This window comes from Crocodylus siamensis, chromosome 4 (assembly GCF_052110815.1).
Source record: "Crocodylus siamensis isolate JL-2025a chromosome 4, ASM5211081v1, whole genome shotgun sequence".
Taxonomy (NCBI): Eukaryota; Metazoa; Chordata; order Crocodylia; family Crocodylidae; genus Crocodylus; species Crocodylus siamensis.
The window spans coordinates 128,634,692-128,658,109 of record NC_143398.1 but is presented as its reverse complement, the minus strand read 5'-3'; the positions used below and the strand labels follow the sequence as shown (position 1 = coordinate 128,658,109).

Genomic DNA, 23,418 nt, shown 5'->3' with positions numbered 1-23,418 from the left:
AGGTAAAGCCTTGTTCTTGCAGTGATTAATTGCCCTCAGGATTTTTTTTCCCCTGTCAATGGACCCTGTTACTTTAAGAGGACAAGTACAGCTGACAAGACCTGCAACCTAATTCAGGCTGCTGAGCAAGGGCCAGCTGCAGAGAAGTAAGCAGCCCATGGAAAGATAAAGAGGAGCTACAGAACTGCAGGCAGCTATCTGGGGAAACATGCCACTGCAAGAAACTATGGGAAGTTGTCTAAGCAAGCACATTGCTAAAGAGTAGTGGAAGGCCAACTGGACAGACTGCAGCATGTTGAGTAATGGGCTAAACAGAAACTCATGGATCAGTTGGAGGTCCTAGGACAACAAGGAGCACAGCCCTGGCATACTAGAAGTTTTAGCCTCTGAGCTAGAGGGCCACAATTTAATGGCAAAGAGAGGGTTTTTCTTTTGTCTTTTGGTAGTAGACTTAAATATGTGGCACAAGTAGGACTAGGAAAATCTAGCTAAGGTACTGAAGCTAGGCCAATTTTTACTACATTAGGCACACTCTAGGATTCTGGGAACAGCCTCCCAAAGTAATATAAAGTTTATAGTAAGGTGTAGCAGGCAAAGCAGAAAGGGGGCACCCTGATTAGCTGGAGTGATGCATCTGCATCTCCCTCATTGGTTCTTTTAGGTTCAAAAGCACCTTGTTTATTCTTTTATTAACTGCCTATTTCTGCCTGCCTCCTCCTTAATGTATCTTTACATTTGTTTTCCAAGTGTTTACTGGCTGAGTCATAGGTGGCCTGGCCCAATGATCTGACCCCCAAGAGGGAGCTGGATGGCCAGATGCTGGGTGCAGAATCCTGGAGGTGAATTACCAAGTCCAAAGAGGAAAACCCAGTGCAGTGTCCACTATACAGGCCAGGGTCAGGATCCAGAAGGTCAGAAGTTGCCCTACCAAGTTGTGGGGTAAACCAGAAGTTGAAGGCCAAACATAGAACCAGGCCAGGGGTCATGAACTTGAACACTGATCTGTAGAGAAATCCAAGGAAAAGCCAAGGTCAGGAACCAGGAAAACCAGAGCGCATAAGAGTCAGGAAGCTTGCCACTATGTCAAAACTCTCAACTGGCCTAGAAGGCCATGGCCCCAGCAAGATCTAAATAGATAGGAGGCAGTTCCAGAAGTTAATCAGGCCACTCACTGTTCCTAAACTGGAGCTGAGTTTGTTAGTGTGTGACTTACTATAAGTGTGTCTACTTATGTACTTGGCCCCATGCTGACCTGCCACACATTTTATACTGTATACATTAAAATTATGGAGATTCCAAATTTCCATAGCTTTATGTAATATTCTCTGGTTTTATGACCTTATTTACATTTACCTTTTTAGGAAAGCAATTAAAAATCCAAAACATTTGAAACATTCAAAAAGGTAAATGTTGAGCACTTATATATTTTATCTCTGGTTTTATGACCTTATTTACAAGCTGCGATACCTTGAACATAAATTTTAGAATGTTGCACTACTCTTTCTGATTTATCAGTGGACAGAACAAACCTACATATCTAGATCAATATTTCTCATCTGGGGTGGTGCTAAATTCAGAGTAGTTATAGAAGGGTACCATGAGCAATGGTGATGCATAGAGGGTACACGGGGGTGCATATACACCCCTTGAGAGCACTGGTGTACCCCCAGACAACCACCATTCCCTGCTTAGGTAACATATGGAGGAGCAGGCAGGAGTGCTGGTTAGGGAGTAGGGGCACCAGGAGAAGTGCCACTGGCATTTCTGGCTGCATCCCTGGCACTTCCGTGTCAGCAGAATCAGCCTCAGGAACCCCGCACTCCCCCCAGTCATTGCTGACTGGGGTGGAAGTGTCTCCCCCGACTCAGGAGGCAGCAGTTGCCCATGGCCATGAGTGAAAACCACTGAAGTAAGTAAACAGGAACCAGGAGTTAAAGCCCAAAGTTTTAAAAGTGGTCACTGATTGAATTTCTTAATTTTGGCTGCTCCAACTGTGACACATTAGGTATCTCAAGCTAAGCATCCAAAATTAGAGTCCCTTGGAAAACTAGCCACAAGTGATGTGCAAATATTTAACAATGAACATGGTTGCATTCCTCAGATATCTAAAATCTCCCATCACAATGTAGCATCAAATGAAAGAATACTAGAACAGAGCTACAAAGGGTCCAGGAATTTTCACATGTCTCATTGTTGGCAATCCCTCACAGTTGAGTCTGATCCCTCCCACTGGTCAAGTACATGTTTTAAATGAGTCCACTGATGGCTATGAAGGCAGATCCTTGAGCTGCATTTTCATTGAAAAAATGCCACGGGTGGTTGTTATAGGAAGGGTCAGACCTCGGATTTCTCAGTCTTGTTTCTTTCCTTCCATTTCTATCTTTTTTTCTGCCTCTAGGGTGAGATGGTTTTCCTCAAAGTAAGATGTACCTTCTCTCACCTGGCATCACCATGTAGCCCTGTCCTGAGCTAGTTTTTTCCCAATTTGTCTGAAAATGCCACACCTTTTTTTTTAATGTCCACCTTGAGGGTGTCCTTGAAACACTTCCTCTGCCCCCCCATCCCACATCTCCCTTGTCCTTGGCTGAGTTGGGAGTATAGCAGTACGGGTGTGTGAAATGGGACATATTCAATTTGGATTCAAATTTGGCCCGAATTGGGGACAATGATTTCAGTAATTGATTTGGATCACTCTCCCAGATTCAGGGAAGTGGACCAGTAGTGCTTCAGGCAGAGGGTAGACCATGGTCTCCCTCCAGGATAAGTGAGAACTCGAAGACCTCCCTTACTGTCCAGTCTGGGGGGTGGACCAAGGTTGTCAAGGGCCCCAAGGCCCACTGCACCAAGGCCCCTGCTCCGCTGGAGCTTTGCAACAGGTACGAACCTCTTCCAGCCCCAGCAGAATCTGCTAAGCAAGACAGGCTGTACTATAGCTACCACCCCCACTCTCCCCAAAACAAAACGCAAAGTGTTTGTCATGGGAGACTCCATCCTGAGGGGGGACTGAGGGAGTAATCTGCTGCCCCGACCCCTTAGAAGTTTGCTGCTTCCCAGGAGCCAGAATCCAAGACGTTGTGGAGAAGATTCCTAAATTCCTCTAGCCCACTTACCACTACCCTATGCTCCTTATCCATGTGGGCAGCAATGACATGGCTCAGAGCATTCCCATCTGGGTCATGAAGCACTACAGGGATTTGGGAGTGGGGCTAAAAGGTCTGGGGGGGCACAGGTGGTGTTTTCTTTGATCCTCCCAGGCCTGGGCTATGGGCTGAAGAGGGAGAGGAAGATCCAGGTAGTAAACCAAAGACTGCAGTGCTGGTGTTATCGGGAAGGCTTTGGCTTCCATGACCACAGTCTACTCTTCGGCGAGGGAGGCAGTGAGCTGCTGGGAAGGGACGGCCTCCGCTTGTCTCCGTTGGGGAGGAGGCTCTTCTGAGCTAGACAGGCTGACCTGCCCTACCAGGCTTTAAATTAAGCCCCCTGGGAAATGCGGGGACTACTGCTGCTGCTGGCCCACTGAGCAAACCTTGCAAAGCCAGCAGGTCAAGGCACTTAAGGGAACCCAGCCCTGGAGCAAGCTGCAGGCAAGGCAAGAGCCTCCAAAGGGGCACTTGCCTGCCTGTACACAAATGCTGGGAGCTTGGGGAATAACCAAGAGAAACTTTTCCTCCTGCTTAGCAAAAATAACTGTGATGTCATAGGGATAACAGAGACCTGGTGGGACTCCACCATGACTGGACCACAGGTATAAATAGCTATACCCTGTACAGGAGAGATCGAGTGGACAAAAGGGGCAGAGGTGTAGCTCTCTACTTCAAGGAAAGCTACATGTCACTGCAAGCTGACATTGGTGCCCAGGGTGAATAACTAGAGACCCTCTGGGTTAAAATCTGTGGGCAACATGGTGCAGGGGACACAATGGTGGGAGTCTACAGACCTCTGACCCAGGATCAAAAGCTTGACCAGGAGTTCACCAGGGAATTGGCTGAGGCTGCACGCTCCTGGTGCATGGTTGTCATGGAAGACTTCAACTACCCAGACATCCCAAGGGAACATCACTCAGCCAAATCTGAGCAGTTGCAAAGCTTTCTCTCATGTATGGATGAGCTCTATCTGACACAAGAAATCGATGGGCCAATGAGAGGTAAAGTGCTTGTGAAGAAAGCGGACCTGAAGAGGGACTGAAAGCCATGGGACTCTTCAGCCTGGAAAAGCGCAGGCTCAGGGGTGTTCTGGTGGCCATGTATAAGTTCATCAGGGGTGCTTACCAGGATCTGGGGGAATGTCTGTTCACCAGAGCACCCCAAGGGATAACAAGGTCTAATAGTCACAAATTCCTCCATGACCATTTCAGGCTGGACATAAGGAAGAACTTCTTTACTGTCCAACCCCCGCAAGGGTTGGAATAGATTGCCACCAGAAGTTGTTCAAGTACCTACTCTGAATGCCTTCAAAAGACATCTGGATGTTTATCTTGCTGGGATCCTATGAGCCCTGCTGACTTCCTGCTCCTGGGGCAGGAGGCTGGACTTGATGATCTTCCAAGATTCCTTCCAGCCCTGATGTCTATGAAATCTATGGCCAAGCATGCTGGGGAGTGCCCTGCACTCCTGTGAGACACTCCATCCACCCCAGCATCTTGGTATTCACAAGCTGCCTGGTACTTTGAGATATGTAAAAGCAAAAAAAATTTAAATATGTGTTTTAGATCCAAATCACCAAATCTTTCTGAATCAATTCAGAGAGATTTAAAGGGTCCTCTGATTCTATTCAGATTCAAAGATTCAGCCACCAAATCGGGCCAAATCTCCACCAAATTGAATCAGGAGCCAAAGCTTCACACAGCTCTAATATGAATGTCTTTTATGTCATGTGCTCTTACAATTATGTAGTCAAAGAGGTGCCATTCTTTTGAGTGGGGGGGTTTGCCTTGTTGTTTTGTACCTGTCACGTTGTCTGAAGATAGTGTTAGTAATGACAAAGATGTGCTCTGCACACTTACTGAGTAAGAGCATGCTGTTGGAATTGGCCTTCGCCATTCCTTCATTCCCAACTTTGCCTCTCCACATATTAAAGTCCTGGCCAACTCTTGCATTGAAATCTCCAAGGAGGATGATCTTATCTGCTTTCAGGATGATGGTTAGGATTTCATCAAGGTCAGCATAAAACTGTTCTCTCTGTTCTTCCTTGGCATTGAGTGTTGGGGCATACACACTGATGATTGTAGCAAACTAATTGTTGGGGAGCTGAAGGCAGAGAATCATGAAGCGCTCATTAATGCCAACAGGGAATTTAGTCATTTGGCTGACAATCTGGTTCTTAATAGCAAAAGCAATGTCATGTATTCACCTGCCATTTTCAGATTTCCGTCTCCAGAAGAATATATATAGCCACCTCCCTCAGATGGCCTTTGTCTCCACATGTGGTCTCTTGATAAGAATAGTGATATCAATATTGTATCACGAGGATGCAACGGACCTGTTTGTTTCAACCGCACTTTGAGTTCTCTGGAAGCAGCTATCCAGTCTGGTAAGATAAGATAGGACAGCCTATGTTTGGGGCACCTTTCCTAGCCTCCTCCCCATGAGGGGTGAGCAGAAGGGATCCTAAAAAGGACTGCTCAGTTATGATCACAGCTGTTGAATAGCCCTACTGTCCCATTTCAAGGGTAAAGCAACCAACATGCAACTGTTGCTTGCATGTGAATCTGTACTGAGGGACACCCAGCAATCACTTAATCTGTCCTTATCACCATTTATCTGTCACTCCAGGACTTTGTAGAGGTTATGGGTATTGTTGATTTGTTATTGTGGTAGAGGTTGGATCCAGTGGGAGAAACCTGTGTGATTTTGTTTTATATGAGGAGACTGTTGTGCACTGGCAACCACAGGGATCTTGGTAAAGGAGAAACCTGCATCCAGTGGCAAGGAGATCCAAGACAACTGGGGCTACTCTTCCACTGCAGCCTTCATCCACCTTCACAGCTACTGAGAAGTATGCCTTCATCTACCTGTTCCACCATTGAGTCTTTATGTTGTGTTGGACTGCTCTTTGACTGATAATTCACCTTTATCAGTCACGAGTAAATTTACCAGGTGTACAAGGCACCTGACGAGGTTGCTTTTAGGGCCACTGGTACACACAAGCCTTTTCACCCCATCAAGGTGGCAGCCTTGATGTCTAGTAACCACATGTCTAGTGAACTGACAACATGCCATTCATTTCTATACCTATGCATGTTTATATATAAACCTTCCTGTGAATATCTTATTGAGAAGAATCCTAATTTTAAATAATGAATAATAGAATCCCTATAATTACTGTAATTTAGAAAAAGAGGGGGATCAAAGTACAACATTCCAAAAACCCCCCAATACATCTGGAGATGTCTACTGAAACCACTTGGATAATCTCAAATATTTAGGAAATGCATGGATCAGTGTTTGTTACTTCTAGTTATTTCCAATTTTTAAATGAATCTTAATTTCTCTGGTTTTATTAGGCTCATTTTTTTAACACAAAGTGTAGAGAAACTAATCATAGCTTCTATGTACTGGTGGTATTACAGGAGAATAGTGAAGATAAATATAGTAAGTCTTAAATGTGATCATAAAATATAATAATGGGGTTTCAACATGTGATCATGAAAGAGGAAGAAGACTGTATAATTGAAATTAGCATGTTTGAACAATAATATAAGATTACACATGAAGTAAAATGTATAGTTTATAATTTACAGATGAAATCATTTATCCTACAACTTGTCCTTATATTTTGGAAAGGATCAAGTCTGATATACTAAATATAATTATTCAGATTTTTCTTTTTAATTTCAAGAATTGAAGTTAAGTATTCATGAAAGATGCTATATTCACAGACAAAAAAAGTCAAAATGAAAAAAAAGATTTTCTGAGAAAGGATTTCCAGAAAAATTGCTTTGACAACCTGAAACAGATTTTTCAGCTTGTTGATTGACAGAAGGTGGGCATAGAGGTGTAGAAAGTTCCTTTTATACCCTGGGCAAAGCAGGTAGGCAGAGAAATGGATAGGGGCAGAACCAGGGGGTGTGCAGTGGTGCAGTTGTACCCCTCTTTGATAGGGCTGTGTGCAGTTTCACCTGCTGTTTCTTTTAAACACTGTTTTGAATCATTTCAAGCTCAAAATAGCAAAATTAAAATGAAATGAAGGGCTTCAAAACAGCCTTGAAATGAAATAAGGGTAGTCAAAATGTTTCAAGTTTCAAAGCTCAAGATGAGCTTGCTGGCAGGGAAACAAAGTAAGGAGAGGGGGGGAGAAGTGGGAAAGGACTACAATGACTGTGTAGCTGGCCAGTGACTGTGAGCCTTCCCTGAGGTCCCTACCAATCCCAGTGCTCTGGGAGAAGGATAGAAAAACAGCAGAAAAGGCAACATTGTTTGAACTGGTATGCTTTCTCCCTTTTGGGTCTGACAGTTACTGAGTTATCTTCTAGCAGCTCAGGAGTATTAGCCAACAAGGGCTGCTACTACTATGATTGATTTGAATGATTTCCTACTTGCTAGCCTATCAAGTGGGATTCCACAATACTTTTTGCTTTATCTAGACCCTTTTATTTTATTATAATATTCATTGATTTTATTCTTTTCAACTTTATAATTATATTGGATATTTACATTATAAAATTTATATAAGAAAGCAGATACATTTATATATTTCTATAAAAACAAGACACTATGAAACAACATGAAGCATGATGGAAAGGCAGCTGGCAAGCCTTCACGGTGGGGTGGAGGAGGGAGAGGTGTAAGCTCCCCTCCCCCAAAAAGAGAGATGGTTTCTTTTCTAGAACTAGTGGGGAATGAGGCTTCCAGAAGCAGCAAGGAGAGGAAAGCAGTGCCGCTGCCACTGCCTGGGCCTGAGACTGCATCCCCTCCAAGAGCAACAGCCATAACCCCACCCCCCAACACCACCATGACAACAAGCAGCAGCACCAGCATGACGGTTTCCTTCCATTTTTACTTCTGATGCTGAGTCTTCCAGTGGCAGAGGAAGAACTGGAGCTGGATCTGGATCTGAGTGCCAGAGCAAGGCAAATTATGGGGAAAGAGGGGAAATCTGCTGAGTTTGTGCTCCACACTCCTCAAGTTTCCTATAGAGCCAAGTCTCTTTCCCCAGAAGGCACTTCAGAGGAGGCTGAGGTCGAGGATGTGGAGGCAAGCAGCTCAGCTGAGTCTGCTCCTCCTGTTGCTGTGCCTATGCCTGCTGAGGAGGGCAAATTATACCATCCACACATGCACCCACACCTCAGAAGTGAGTGAGTACTGTGGTCTGGGATCATTTTGAACTGGCAGATCATCCCATATATGCTATCTTCCTGCACTACCAAGCCAAAACCAGCCAGGACAAGGGAACAAAACACATGAGCACCATGGGGGTGCTGATGCATCTCTGCAGGCACCACCCCCTTGCTCCTCCAAGCCTAGCACCAGTGGCAGCATGCCCAAAGTGAAGTCCACTCTCACTCCAAAGCTCCTGTTCCCCCAAAGCAGAGGCAGGCCACCCTGGAACAGTCAGGGAAAGTGTAGACAGAAAGGGGGGCTTGTTGCAAGGGTGAGCAAGATCACCCAGAGCAGTGGGGAGATGCTTGCTGTGGATGGCCAGCCCTTCTCCTTAGTTGAGTGACCAGGGTTCAGGTGGCTCATGGTGCTTAGGGCTTCATCCTACCAACTGCCTGCATACACCACCTTCAGCAGGACAGTGGTGCCCTCCTTGTATGGGGCATGCAGGGAGTACTTGAGAAAGGAGCTGCACAAGGCAGGTCTGCAAGAGGCCTTAAACTTTACCTCCGACATTTGGAGCCGCTGGGGTGGAGATCATGCCTACCTCTCCCTCAAAGGGCACTGGAGTGACCAATCAGGCCATCAGTGGACTATCCTTCAAGCGGACATTATGGATGAGTCCCACACAGCAACAGACATCATGAGGGGCATGAACTGCTTGGTGCAGGGGTGGCTCAGTGGGCATGGCAAGCTCACCCACAGGATCACATTCACTGACAATGGGACTAATATAGTCAAGGTGGTCCATGATGCCAACTTTGTTGGCATCCACTGTGTGGCACACAGGTTCCACCTCATAGTCAGGGACGCCTTGGAGGGGGACATGGCTGCTGGTGACAGCACCAGCAAGCTCATTTTGAAATGCAGGAAGGTGGCAGGCTAATTCCACCAGTGCATCAAGGAGCAAGATGCTGTGGGACAAAGAAATAGAGCTAAAGGTCCCACAGCACAGCAGAGCACAAAATCATGCAGGAGATGGAGACTCAGTGAAACTCCACATATCTGGTGCTTGAGAGGCTGGTGAGCAATAGAAGGCCATCCATGAGATGACCTTGCTTGGGGAGATTAGGATCAGTGGCTCCCTTAACAGATCTGAATCTGATACTGTCTCCCAGATCTTGGTGATCCTCAAGGCCACCGAGACCCTCAGTGTTGGTGATGCCCTCCTTAGCCAGGTGATCCCCATAGTGAGGGAAATTCAGAGCCAAATGGAGAGCTTCCAAGGGATCAGTATTCCTGGCTGAGGCAAGTTGCTGTCACCAGACATCCAAGCACTGGTGAAGCGGCTGAAAGAGGACATCAGGAAATAGTATGGTCTGCATGCTGGCTGCCACATGTGACCTAAGAGTGAAGGGCAGTGTATGCAGCAGCCAAACCCTCTATCAGTGGACAAAGGTGCTGGTGAAGACAGTCAAGGAGGCAGAACAGTGGAGGTGGGGGGAAGTGGAAGAAGGGGATCCACTCTCCCATGCTAGCACGCCATCCACCAGCCAGTCTCCTTCTCCACCACTTTGCCAGTGTGGGCCAAGTGCATGGCTTCAATGATGGGGTCGATGGTGACTAGATCTGGCCATGGTTGCCCAAGGACACCTGTCCTGTCCACTGACGAGTGTTCCAAGTGAGAGGTTGTTAAATATTGCTTAGTATGTAGTGACACCTCACTGTACCTGCTTGGATTCTGGTTAGGTGGAGAAGCTGGTATTCCTCAAGGTGAACCACCCACTGCTGCGGTTCCCCAAGCTCCAGGTGCAGACAGAGTGCTTGCCACCCTTCTCACGCCATCCACACCTATTTCCTTTTTTCATTTTTAAAAAACAGTTAATGTCCCACTCTCAGAGCTGATGGGGGCACTCACTGCATCACCAGTCAGCAGGGAAAGAACATGTCCCTGCTGTGCTTCCATGCCAGGATGAACTTGAAGGTATGGGGCTATGAGGAAGGTCCTGGGCATGATCACTAAAACTACACTCTGCCAGGGCCTTGTGGTACTGCTTGTGGTGCAGCAACCCCAGGAAATGCCAGGACCAAGGATCCCCCAGGAGAAAGGCTGGTAGGAGGCACCATAACCTCCATCCACCACACGCAAGCACACAGTCCTGGCTGGGGAAAGTCCAGACCCATCATGTCTTTGACAGGCCTGAGGCTTGCTGGCTGCAGTGGAGTTGTGAGGCTGTAGGTGAGCTCAGCTTTGCTGCCTGGGATGCCAGATTTCAGGTTGAAAAGCCTTCATCAGGCTGACGAAGCACCTGCAGTTGGTATGTGTGCTGTTCCTGGATGGAAGACATAGTAAAGAAGCCAGACACTGACACACAATGCAGGCAAGAAAGCCAGTCACTGAAAATGGAAATGGATGCAGCAGGGGTGAGGGACAGGCTGGGAGTGGGGTCGGGGAAGGGGATGTAACAGCACAGGTAAAAGTGGAGATGTACCTGGGGAGTAAGATGTCCAGCAGGTTGTAATGTCATAAATTCAATGCCTATGTTGAGTCCATGAGTTTCTCAGCCTGACAAAGGGTTTTTCAACTCAAAAGTTTGCTGAGATATATTTCTGTAACTATTCAGTTGGTCTGTTAAAACATACCAGAATAGTTTGACCCAAAGGAAAAGACCTTATCTGCCAGTGCAATGTCAGATAAGCACCACACCAGAAGGACACAGGGCCCTGGGAACATCTAAGCCCCAGGCTGGGGTGGGCAGATGGAGTCCTCTGGAAGCTTCTGGAGAAGCTCCTGCAAGGGACCAAAGAAAGGCTCTGTCAGTTTGGCTGCCTGAAATACTGTGCTGCTAAGTTATGTTATTACCTGTTGACATTTAAAGTGGTGGACTGAACTGAGGCTGTAGGGGAGGAGGGGACCTCATTGGGGCACACTACCATGTTGTGCAGTTTCCCAGGAACCCCTGTACCTATCTCCTCAAAACCTGGCAGGCTTCATGGCCTCAGCAGGGGCTACCATTCCTGCAGTTTTTACTCTGCTGTGCCTTAACACATACTTGACATGAGTTTTGCTTGTCAGCAGCTTCTGGTGCAGTTCCCCAGAAACCCCTGCACCTATCATCTTGAAACTTGGAAGTATTTTTGGCTTTAGCAGGGGCTACCATGCTTTCAGTTTTCATCCCACCAACTTGACATACACATGTGACATGAGTTTTGCTTTCAAGACTTTGAGGTGCAGTTTCCCAGAAAGCCATGCACTTATCTCCCTGATGCCTGAAAAGATTCATGGCTTCAGAAGGGGCTACCATCCCTGCATGTTTCTTCTGAATCAGCCAAGAAATGACCAAACTAGAAGCAGTTTCATGCTTCCCCATTATAGCCTATGGGCAAAACATCAAAACAACTAAACAGTTTCAACAAAACAAGAGTGCTTTCAAAATGAAATGAAACACTGCCCCATTGAAATGGAAGTTGAAATGGAATGGTGCTGTTTTGCACAGCCCAACTCTTTGATTCCTAGACCACCCAAATTTTTAAAAAACCACCTGCCTGGCAGCAGCATTTCTATTTTAGGAGCAATGAGGGAGTCACTTGACTTCATGACTCATTATAATCTACCTGATTCTTTCTAAACTCTTCATTCCACAGTTGTTAACACCCCCCCCATCCTTTTTTAATGGCCTTGATGTTCCACTAATCAAACTACCCTTTCTTCTGCAATTCTGCTGTCTGTTAGCTGCACCTCTTAATGTAGCTCTTATTTCACAGCCCTGCAGACTGTTTTTAACTCTAGCTATAAACATTAACTCAGATATGGAAATAACTTTCAGTGAAACATTGGATACACCATCAAGTTGCTGAAGGCTAGATTTTGCTTTATGGATATGAAAGGGATGTACATTTAATTCTAGTTAAAAACAGGAAAAAAGAAACAACATCTTTTGATTATTTTTGCTTAGTTTGTTGGGTTTTATACATAATATATGACACAGCAAATTAATGCACATTATAGTAAAGTTTTATTTGCTTTTGCTTTGATCTTAAACTGAATAATATAGGCCTAGACCCCTAGCATATTAATAGCATGTCTAGTTTCTTTTCACCAGAAGACAAAGGGGTGTTGTGTTATGTCTGATGATGCACCACACCACCTTCACCCTGCCTTTTCCAAATCCTAGATTCACCCATGGAAAAGGGGATGCCAAATGCTGGAGAGCAGGGGGTAAGGGAGGGCAGGGAGGTGGAGCTAGGGGTCCCACAATCTGTCAGTGGCTGCTTCTGCTTTGGCAACATGTTCTCAGGTGGCGTGGCTGCATGACGGACTTGCCCACACTGACTGTAGCAGTCCCTGCAGCATGGACTCCCTGAGGCTTTTCAGCCTGGCAACACCTGTAAATCCTCACATGAACCTGGTAGCCCATTGGCTCATTGTTAGATATGCTACTGTTTTGCCAGGAAGAGTTGGGTCAATTCCATTGTCAAGAAACATTAATGTTAGCTATTGGTAACTATCCCTGCTTTCTATTTTCCTGGCCACTATGTAAGTAGGAAATGAATCTGATGAACCTTCCTCATGGGTAGTTCGACATTCAGCTCACCTCAACTCCAGCAGAAAATACCTTTTCCCTGCTAAATAGATATAGCCTATTTGAAATGTAGTGAAAAGATTATTTCCCATCAAAATCCTTTTGACAGAAAATTTCCAGGAAAATCTTGCTTGCAACACCTGGTTAAGATTATTTGAGTAACTGCAGACTTGGGGAGCACTCAAATGAGATTTGTTCCTTTGCAATAACCCAACCACAAACTTCTCATGAATGGACTATGGCCCTATTCTGTATGATAAAATATGAATTTAGGAGAAGAACTGTGAAGGCAACTCTCTTGCCTACATGTCCTAGTCTTTATTTTTCTAAATAAAAGAAGTAAATGGTCTTTTTTTCCACTTTTCATAATTTATGTAAAATGAAAGCAAATAGTCTGCACAAACTTCACATCTCCAGCATAACTCCATGGTAAGTTTTTATTCTTTCTTCAGGTATATGTGGAGCAGCATAAATTTTATTATCTTTTTATGTACTTCTCTAGCATTTTCCATCTATGTTTCTCGCCATTATAGATGAAAATCCAATACACGATGGAGGAAACAGTTACCAAGATATCAGAATATATATTTCCCTACAAGAAGGGAATGCGAATGTGAGAGTCCTGAAAGTGTTGCCCTGAGGGGTTAGGCCAACACTCAGGATCTCAATATTGTGCTGTTAGACAGGAGGTCATGGTATACAACTGCACATGCACACAAAAATCAATTAAGCACACACACACTAGGTGCGTACACCCCTATTAGGCATACAAACTCACACTACCAGCTAAGGCTCATACACTATACTCCCCAAAAGTTAGACACAGATCACTAACTCATAAATCATGCACACAATGCCATATATACTAACAAAACCTTCAACTTCCCACTCAAAAAAAAAAAGCAAAAAAGCAGCCTGGTGACGGCCCAGGACGTGGCCTGAGCTGGAAGTTGTAGTCCGACACTGAGCCAGCCCAGTCGCCCAGGCCGATCATGACATCAGAGTCTGTATTTGAGACAGCCGTCCTCCACATGGCAGAGCACTCCCTCAAGGGCCCAGCGTGTCTCAAAGGCAGGCACTGCCCGCCGGAGCACAGCATGCTCAAACTCCAGTGAGAGGCACACCTGCACCAGGAGGCAGAAAAGCCTCAGGGCGTCATCTGAGCCGGTCCCAGTGGCTCTTGAGGACAGCCAACTTGGCCTGACCCAGTAAGAAGTTGGCCAGGCAGATGGGGCCCTTCTCAGCCTCCCAATATGGGTAGGTGCACACGTAGGTGGTCTCCAAAAAGCTCCTGCCCAGCGCCTGCAGCAGTGGCTTGAGGGTGACAAAGAGTGGCTGCAGGCAGGGACAGTCAAGGAAGGCATGAAAGAGGGTCTCCTCAACACCCCCCAGGTAGGAGGAACAGGCTGTTGAGGTGGTTGGGTTAAAGTGGGACGCAAACGTGCCAGTGGCTAGGATGCCATGCAGCAACTGCCACTGCAGGTCATCAGTCTTCTTCGCAGTTGGCAGCTTATACAACGTGTGCCACACTGGGTGCACTGGTGGGGAATCTGGCAGCCCCAAGTGCCACGGTGTATCGGGGCAGCCCACCAGCACTTGGGCATGGCAGACATAAACCACCCAGGCATATAGATTTCTACTCAATGGAAAAGCAAAAGGGGCAAGCGTGTCACTGTCAGGAGGCACAGGGAGCATCAGCAAGGTGCCAGGGCCACCGGCCAGCTTGCTGGCCATGGCTGGGGTGACTGGTAAAGCCTCACTCGGGGCATCCTCAGTGCAGGGGACCTGGCCTGCGTGGAGATGGTCATCCAGGGTGTTTGCTGCCTCCAATGGGAGGCAGCCCGGATGTCACACAGGAGACGACCCACGCTGCGGACAGAGTGCATGCCAAGCCAGGTGGTCAAGGCCTTGGGAGAGAGCCAGGCTGACTAAGCAGGGTCAAGGAGATGGCTCAGGTGGAGAACACGTGCCTGAATGAGAATGGCCGTGAGACTGGCAGAGGCCAGGCTCGGCACAGAGCGCCTCAGAGCTGGGTTGTGCACCAGGGGTTCCCTTAGCAACTGCGGGAACTGCAAGTGATGGGCCTGGGACTGGAGGTGTAAAGTGGTTTGCAAGGCTTGTACCATGCCATGGTAAAAAGCTGGAAGCACCGCCCAGTTCAAAAGCGTAAGGTCCAACAGGAAGACCTCCCGGTCAAAGCTGAGGGTCCCCACCCTCTGCAGAAACTGGCACTTCAGTTGTTGCCAAGGTAGGTGCTCCTTGCTGTACAGGAGTCACTGAAGAGCCTGCAGGCAGAAGGTGACCACCTTGCTCACAAGGTCAACCAAACTCTGGCCCCACTCAGCTACAGGTAGGTAAAGGACAGCTCATGGGAGCCAGTGGCACCCATCCCAGGGGGAAAAAGAAAAAACACTGACCAGGAGGTGCTGAAGTCTCTCGAGTAGGTCCTTTGGCAGACTGAATATGGTGCACCGGTGCCACAAGGTCACTGCCACTAGGTTGTTCATGATGAGGACACATCCATGGTAGGCCTCCACTCCTTCCTCAAGGCCATCCCAGTTGCACACCATGAAGGTCAATGGCCCTAGGAACACGCCCAGGATCTTAAGGCCCTCACGGCCCCCCTGGCAAATCTATGCACCAAGTAACAGGGGATCACTCTTGGCCCAGTTGATACGGGCCAAAGAGGTGCATTCGTAGGCTTGCTGGCAGGCTGTCAGGGCTTCCATGTCTTCCTGGGTGTTAAGGAAGATGGTCATGTTGTCTGCATATGCTGATAACCAGACAATGGACAGGCCCATGGCTGGTGGCAGGGCCACACCGCTCAGGCAGTGCTGCAGTGCATGCAGCAGTGGCTCAATGGCCAGGGCATAAAGCATGCCCAATGGGGGCAGCCCTGATAAATGCCTCTGCGTACGGGGAATGGGGCACAGAGCAACCCATTCACCTTGAGCAGGCTGGAAGTGTCTCAATACAAGACCTGGAGGGCCTCGGTGGAAAGGGGCCCAAAGCCAAAGGCCTCCAGGGTCTAAAAGTGGTAGGCATGGTCCACCTGGTCAAAGGCTTTCTCCCAATCCAGAGAGATGAGGCCAATGTCTAGGCCAACAAGTTCACTGGCTGCAAGTAGGTCACACAGCAGAAACAGGTTGTCTTGGGTGGTTCTGCCCGGCACACAGTAGCTCTGCTCAGGCCCAGGGACAGAGGTCATGACAGCGCTGGCCACCCGCCTCCGCACTTTGGCCAGAATCTCGTAATCCGCACACAGCAGGGAGACCGGCCACCAGTTCTTAATGCAGACAAGGTCTCCTTTCTTGGGCAGCAGCATGAGCACTGCATGGCAGCAACTGATCGGCAAGACCTTGTTGGCAAGACTCTCCTGGAAAACACGCAGGAGACAGGGGCCAAGAAGAGGCCAGAAAGTCTTGTAGAACTTAGCAGGTAACCCGTGAAGGCCTGGGACTTTGCCGGAGGCAAGGCCAGCTGCGGCTGCTGTCAGCTCCACCAGATATGGTTCCTGCTCGAGCTCGCTGGCCTTCAGGGCACCAAGACATGGCAGGCCCACATGGAGTTCCCGCGTGGCCTCAGGGCAGAACGGCTCAGCCGCAAACAGGTCACAATAGAAAGCAACAGCATGCTCATGTACATCACCTGGGTCATTGATTACCTGGCCCTCAGGGGCTTGAGGTGATCTAAGACTTTGCTCACTGCCCGCCATTGCTCCAGGTTGAAGAAGCGGGTTGGGGCATCTGTTTTGGTCAGTTCTTGGCAGCGGGCACTGATCCTCACTCCATGGGCCACGCTCTCCACCAAGTCACACAGGCACTTCCTCTGGAACCAGAGGCTCTCGTGCAGCACCACATCACTCCCGGCAGCCAGCAAGGCAGCCTTGAGCTCTACCACATCTTTCTCCAGCTCTCTGATATGGCAGTGCAGTTCATTAGTGCCCAGCTGAGTGTACTGCTGGCAAAAAGCCCAGATCTGTACCTTGCCCACATCCCACCATAGCTTCCTGGAGGAGTAATTCAGTCTTGTGGCTTTCCAGTCCCACCAAATGTTGGCAAAGCAGTCCTGGAAGTAAGAGTCTTGAAGCAGGTCAACACTTAAACACCAATAGGGCGCTCGCACGCAGACTCCCTGGGAGGCTCAATTCACAGCAAGCCAGGCCGTGATCTGACAGAACTAAGGGAATGATGCTGCCACTGCATAGGAGTGGCAAGTGGTGCCTGGTGACATAAATGCGGTCAAGGCAGGCCATAGTGAGACCCCTGGCACTCATCATGGCCCAGATGTACTGGCGCACGTCAGGGTGCAGGGCTCACCAAATGTCAACAAGGCCTGCACTCTCCAAGACTAACTGCAGTTTGCGGGCTGAGGGCAGGTGAGTATGGTTGAGTGGGGTGCCAGTGGTATGATTAAAATCCCCACCTACAAGAAGCAGGTCATCATCCTCATTAACATTGCACAAGCGGGCAGCCAAGGTCTTGAAGAAAGTGACCCTCTCTCCTGGCCATCAGGAGGTGCATAGATGTTGACAAGTAGAAGATGGTGTTGTGCTAGGGTGACGCGGACCGTCAGCAGGTGGCCGGGGACAAATCTCCCATGCCACCGCTGTCTCATGCTGTGGTTGTGATGATAGGAGAGTCATGACCCCAGCGCTAAGATTGATGCCATAACTGGCCTTGCCAGGCAGCATGCCAAGCCAACTGGTTGAGCCTGTCGGAATGTGTCTCTTGGACGAAGGCACAGGAGCTCCAGTATGGCCTCCTGTTTCACCGCATCTCAACAGCCATTGATGTTAAAAGTGCCAATGGTTGTGGCTGCCATGGGTGTGGGTATGGGAGAGGAAGAGCAAGGTAAGGTAATAAAAGAGCAAGCCCCCAAGAGCAGAGCAAAAAGCAGAGACAGGTTGGAAAAGGCCCATCAGGCCCTACTCTACTCCAGGGAACCCACCAGGCCCCACTCGTCTCTCACCCACTGTGCGAGCTTCTCTAGATGATAAGCCATCTGCCTAGTGCCTAGATCTTGCTGTATAAGTTTGGGCGCAGCTCTGGCAGCCTTGATAAAAACTTTAGGGTCCGTGCACCATTGGGTGATGCACCCTGCTATGTTCTTCTGTCCTTTCATCTGTTTCAAAAAGGTCAGGAGCTCCCCCTAGTCAGGACTGGCCCAGGGGGTTCTGCCAGCATGGGTTGCATATTTCCAACAGATGCACAGTGAGGCTGTACCATAGGTGAGAGCTCAGCATCTATACCCTCAATCTCTCAACCCATCAACCTCCTCCGATCATCCAGGTCAAGGTCTGGCTCTTGAAGAGCAATCCCCACTTTCTTGGGGGGAGAGAGGTCATCCTGCTCTTGAGGATGCTTGCAACACTCAGCTGGATTTCCATCTCACTAGCCTCCTCATCTAATTCAGTAACCTGGGATGTGACCAAGAGGTCAGCAGACTCCTCTGCTGCCCCCTGGGTCAGACCTCCAGAAGAAAGACATCACGCATAGGTCTTACTGCCACCTGTCTCCAAAAGCTGGGAGATAGGTGAGGAGTTAGTGACCCCTGCCTTCGCCTCCCCCACCTTCAAGCTGCCCTCATCCCCTGTCAATAGGATCATTGACGTGACAGCCAGAGCAGGGCCAGGCCCCCCCTGCACCAGCTGAGGAAGGTCTCAGTGTGGATGGGGAGTCCGGAGTAGTCACTCTCACTTTGTTCTCTTTGTTCTTCTGTGTGGCAGATGACCCACCCTTCAGGGAGGATGGGCCAGACTGCTTCTGGCCTGCCTCCCCAGGGCCAGCCACATCAAAACCATGGTGGAGGGCAACTGGCAGGAGGCCTGAGCCCCATCATCTGACAGGGCCTTGGTGCCACAAACTGCTGACCACCCCAGCCACCTCAAAAATCAGGGCAGTCAGGGCAGGTGGTGGGGGGAAGGGAAGACATCAGCCTCTCCACCTGGTGACATCTCTGTACTGATGGGGGTGGGCACTGTAGGTGCAGTGAGTGGGAGGGAGGGTTTGAGCCTAGACCCAGCCTTTCCACTGGACAGCACTCTCACACCAGGGACTCCAGCCACCTCAGATGGAACAGGGGTAGGAGAAGGTTGGGAAAAGCCTTGGCCTCACTGGGTGGGTCCTGCATCTCAGAAGTGGATGCACCATCCATCGGCGCTGTTTTAGTCACCGATGTTCTGGCCCATCTCCCCTTTGGGCACTGGACTGCCAGGTGGGAAGAGCTACCACCCTGAAAAGATGTGGTGTCCCCAAAAGAAAAATAGATGACAAGCCTCCACCTGCTGAGCATGAGGCTCAAGGACTGAGGCAAAGACCATGGGCCTTCCCTAAAAGGCATGAAAACCTGCCTTCAGAAAAGACAGGACATGCCTCAGTTTGGCATTTTTACTCCTCATGGTCAAATTGGCAAAAGGGACTCATAAGAACCCCACAGGGCTCTAGTTCCTTGACCAGCTCCTGCTCAGTCACATGTAGGGGCATATTAGGGGCATATCACCGCCCTCACTGCTGAGGTGTCTAGGGGCATGACAAAATAATGTGCGCCCGCGATGTCCAGGCCTTATGCACACACCCTGTTAGCTAGGGTGGAATTGCTCAAATAAATCATTGGGACTGTGTTGACACGACCTGCAGAACATGTTACTAGTCTCCTGGGACAGCGTAAGGGCATATATGCAGACCTCATCCCTGATGTAGGGAGGGGTGTGACCCATGGTTTGAGAGTTAATGGGGAGGTTCTAGGGGCATCCTCATGCCAACCTGCTGGGTGTAGAAGGAGCCATTCCTGTTAGAAATGGGTTAATTTCTAGTTATAAATTAAGCAAAAAGAAAAACAAAAATGTTTATTACTAACTAAGAAGATAAGTGTCTGGGAATGCAGCCACAAAAAACTCTAGATGGGAGGGGGAAAGGGGTGAAGGAAAAAAAGAGAGGTGGGGGGGTGGGGAAACAGGATTGAAACAGTAAAAGAAAACAAACAAACCAAACAAGATGGGGACAGAAGGGATAATTAAGAGCACCCCTCAGAAGGCAAGCTAATGGAAAAGATAACCCCCCGCAACAAGCAAACAGAAAAAGGAGACAGTAAGAAAGAAGGCTGTAAAAGACAAAGAAACCAGAAGTACAGGGGAGATAGGACAAAGAGGAGAGAAAAAGCTACCAAAAAAGCAAGAAAAGAATCAGAAAGCAAGATAAACAGAGGCTAGAGACCTTTAGACAGGTGGGAGCCAGAAGAAAAGAGATAAGACTCCCCGGCTTCCTACACTCAGGATCACCCCACGCAGCTCCCAGCAAGCCTGGTCTGGCATGTCCAAAGCAGGAGGAAGATCCAGGGAAATATAGGCCACTCAGTCCAACATCAATCCCTGGAAAAAAGTCTGAAGAACAACATCAAGGGTTCCATCAGGTCAAGGTCTAATGTCCACAAACTTCACAAACTGATGGAAAGCAGATTTAGGTTAGAGGTCAGAAAGAACTTCTTTATGGTAAGATTTGACAAAATCTAGAATGGGCTTCCAAGGGAGGTAGTGCTTTCCCTTATCTTGGGGGTTTTTAAGAGGAGGCTAGACAGGTACCTGACTGGGGTTGTCTGACCCCAGTGCTCTTTCCTACCCAGGATTGGGGGGCGGGGGGGGAAAGGGAATCAGACTCGATCTACTGAGATTCCTTCCAACCCTAAACATCTATGAATCAGCAACAGGCTAAACAGAAGACAAAACAAGAGTGCCAGGCAGCCAACATGGCTTTGTTGCTGGAAGGTCTTGCCTGATCAACCTTATCTTCTTCTATGAAGAAGTGACACATTGCCTAGACAAGGGAGATGAGGTTGATGTCATCCATCTGGATTTCAAGAAGCCTTTGGCTTGGTCTTTCATGATGTACTCATGGTTAAGCTGGAGAACCATGGCCATGACCATCTTTCATGGTCTGATGGCTGGGAAACTGGCTCCTGGATTGGACCCAAGGAGTATTAATTGGTGGGATCAAATCAACATGGTGTAGGGTGACTAGTGGTATCCCTGAAGGCTCAGTTCTCATGCTAGTACTCTTCAACATCTTCATTAGCTATCAGGATTTAGGCATCAGATGCAGACTGGCAAAGTTCATAAATAATATGAAACTATGGGGCAAGGACAGTCACACTGGGGGACAGGCTAATGATATAGGGTGACCTGAACAAGCTCATGAGGTGGGCAGACCAAAACCTGATGGCATTCAAAGGTAGAGAAGTGCAGGGTGCTTAACCTTGGGAAGAAAAAACAGTACCATACTTATAGGCTTGGCAGAGCTACACTTGCTAGCACCATGACTAAGAGACTGGGGGGGGGGGGGGGAGGGGGGAAAAAAAAAAAAAGAAGAGGTCTTGATTGACCACAAAATGAACATGAACCACCAATGCAATTCCATAGCCAGCATCTCAAGGAAAACCAGAGATATGTCATCCTCCCACTTTACTCAGCCTTAGTGAGGCCACAGCTGGAGTACTGTGTCCAGTTTTGGGTACCCCTCCCCCCGACTTCAAGAGGGATGTGGATAAGCTTGAGAGAGTCCAAAGGACAGCCACTCACATGATCAAAGGCCAAGAGAGCAAACCTTACAAGGAGAGGCTGAGGGACATGGGACTCTTCAGCCTGGAGCAGAGAAGGCTCAGAAGGGACTTGGTGGCAGCCTATAAGTAGAAGGGCTGTGCAGTGGGATCTGGGAGAACAGTTGTTCACCAGTGCCCCCCCCCCCAGGGATAACAAGGTCTAACAGCCACAAAACTTCTGGAAGGCTGATTTCATGGGGGGGGGGGGGGGAACACCCAAACAAACAAACTTTACAGTTCAAGTGTCCAGGGTCTGGAACAAACTCCCCACAAAGCTGGTACAAGCACTACTCTGGACTTATTCAAGAAGTGTTTGGATGCTTATCTTGCTGGGATCATACAAGCCCAGCAGACTTCCTGCCTATGGCAGCGGGGGCTGGACTCTATGATCTTGTGAGGTCCCTTCTAGCCCCTGATGTCTATGAACTCTATTGGGGGGGGAGAGAAAAAGAGAAATGTTTTGCACATATACACATGGAAAAGTATATTTTGATCCTCTTGCTTAGCTACTTGAATTGCACAGCTGTTGTGGTATTTCACTAGTTACACCGTCATAAGCAGATGTGACTTTTTTTTTTTTATTATGCTGTTTTATAAAAAAAACTTTATATGCACAGGCCAAGAATTAAAAAACAAAACAAAAACACAAAACCTGTTGAAGATACTTCCAACTGGGAAGCAAAAAGTAATAAAAAATTGCTTTTGAAAAATTGCAGCCAAAATATGAGAGAAGAGCAAAAATCTAGTCACGTATGTTCTAGTCATGTTATAGTACAAGAATAAAAATGCATCAAAATGATTGGCTAAACTGTGCTTTACAGCCACTGGAACACTCACCAGACAGCCAGGTAAGTCAAAAGCTGTGAACATCCTCTCTTCTTAGTGGTTCATAGTGCAACATGTATGTGCTTTCCCTCTCTCTACCCTTTCAGGCACAGGTTAATATTTATAGTGAATGTTAGCGTGTCCGTGCAGGGTACCGCTGGATCCTTGGGTTCTCGCCTGCCATGACTTCAATCTTCTTAAGGAAATGGTGAGGAAAGAGATGGTGTGCCAATTAGTACCTGCAGAAGGACCACGCTTGTTTAAAAAAAAAAAAAAGCACACTACACACACGGAACCAGTATGGAGGCAGTAGCTTGTCCACGTCGTTCCTGGGATCACCCCCATACTTTGCAGAGGATCCCTGGCTTCACAACTGGGACAGTAAGTGAGGGGCACGTTCCAGTCACTTGGGCTGTGTGGGACGGTCCGCACCCGTAGAAACCCCTCCACGCCCGCTTGCCCTGCGAAGGGCATCTCTGGACTTCTCAGTTTTTATTAGAGTCCTTGTCCACTCTCCGGATTCACAAAGGATGAGCAGAATTAAATAAATAAATAAATAAAATAAAATCTTGGTTTGGTTCCAGCTGGGCTTCCTGCTGCTCGTTAGCAGCTCGTTAAGGATGCCGCCCAGCCTCCATTGCCACGTGGAGCCAGCATGCGGGTTCACTAGTTCTCCCGCAGTCAGGTTTCGCCCTCTTGGGCCCCAGCATCCCTCTCTCTTCAGGGTCTACCTGTTGCCTGGTCACTTCAGCGGTCTGGGCATGCGACACTCCTCCCGCCGCGCCCTCTGGTTCCCGGTCAGCTCTCTCCACCCTGCTCCGGCAACCGCGGCTTCTTCCCGCGCCACAACAACCTCAGGGGTCTGGGCAGCGTACGCTCCTCACCGGCTTTCTCTGACCTGCTGCGGCAACTGCGGCTTCCTCCTGCGTCACAACTTCAGGGGTCTGGGACCGGGACACTCCTCCCGCCACCCCCTCTTGCCTCCCATCGCCCCGCGGCGGAAACTGCAACTTCGTCTCAGGCCGCAGCTCCGCGCTTCCCCGCAACTCACCGTCGTTCCTGCGGATTCCCCGTAAGTAGAGCGTGGGTCTGGGCTCCGGCTGATCCTGCGATGTGGATCCTCCTTCCTGGAGCCTTTTCCCTGCCGCTTCTCTCTCGTCTTC

At 48.5% G+C, this 23,418-nt stretch overlaps 1 protein-coding gene and 2 long non-coding RNA genes across 5 annotated transcripts in view; 2 read left to right on the top strand and 1 right to left on the bottom strand.

Moving 5' to 3' along the window:
• LOC149866486 (uncharacterized) overlaps positions 1 to 23,418 on the bottom strand; it is a 315,323-nt gene that overhangs the window by 150,750 nt on the left and 141,155 nt on the right. The gene's annotated exons all lie outside the window — the stretch shown is intronic.
• Positions 1 to 23,418, top strand: part of LOC149866487 (uncharacterized) — a 171,014-nt gene that overhangs the window by 15,920 nt on the left and 131,676 nt on the right. The gene's annotated exons all lie outside the window — the stretch shown is intronic.
• The window catches only part of LOC149866488 (uncharacterized), an 84,586-nt gene continuing 82,412 nt past the window's right edge, over positions 21,245 to 23,418 (top strand). The window contains exon 1 of the long non-coding RNA XR_016441898.1: positions 21,245 to 23,327. This is a non-coding gene — a long non-coding RNA (uncharacterized LOC149866488). The remainder of the gene's footprint in view (positions 23,328 to 23,418) is intronic.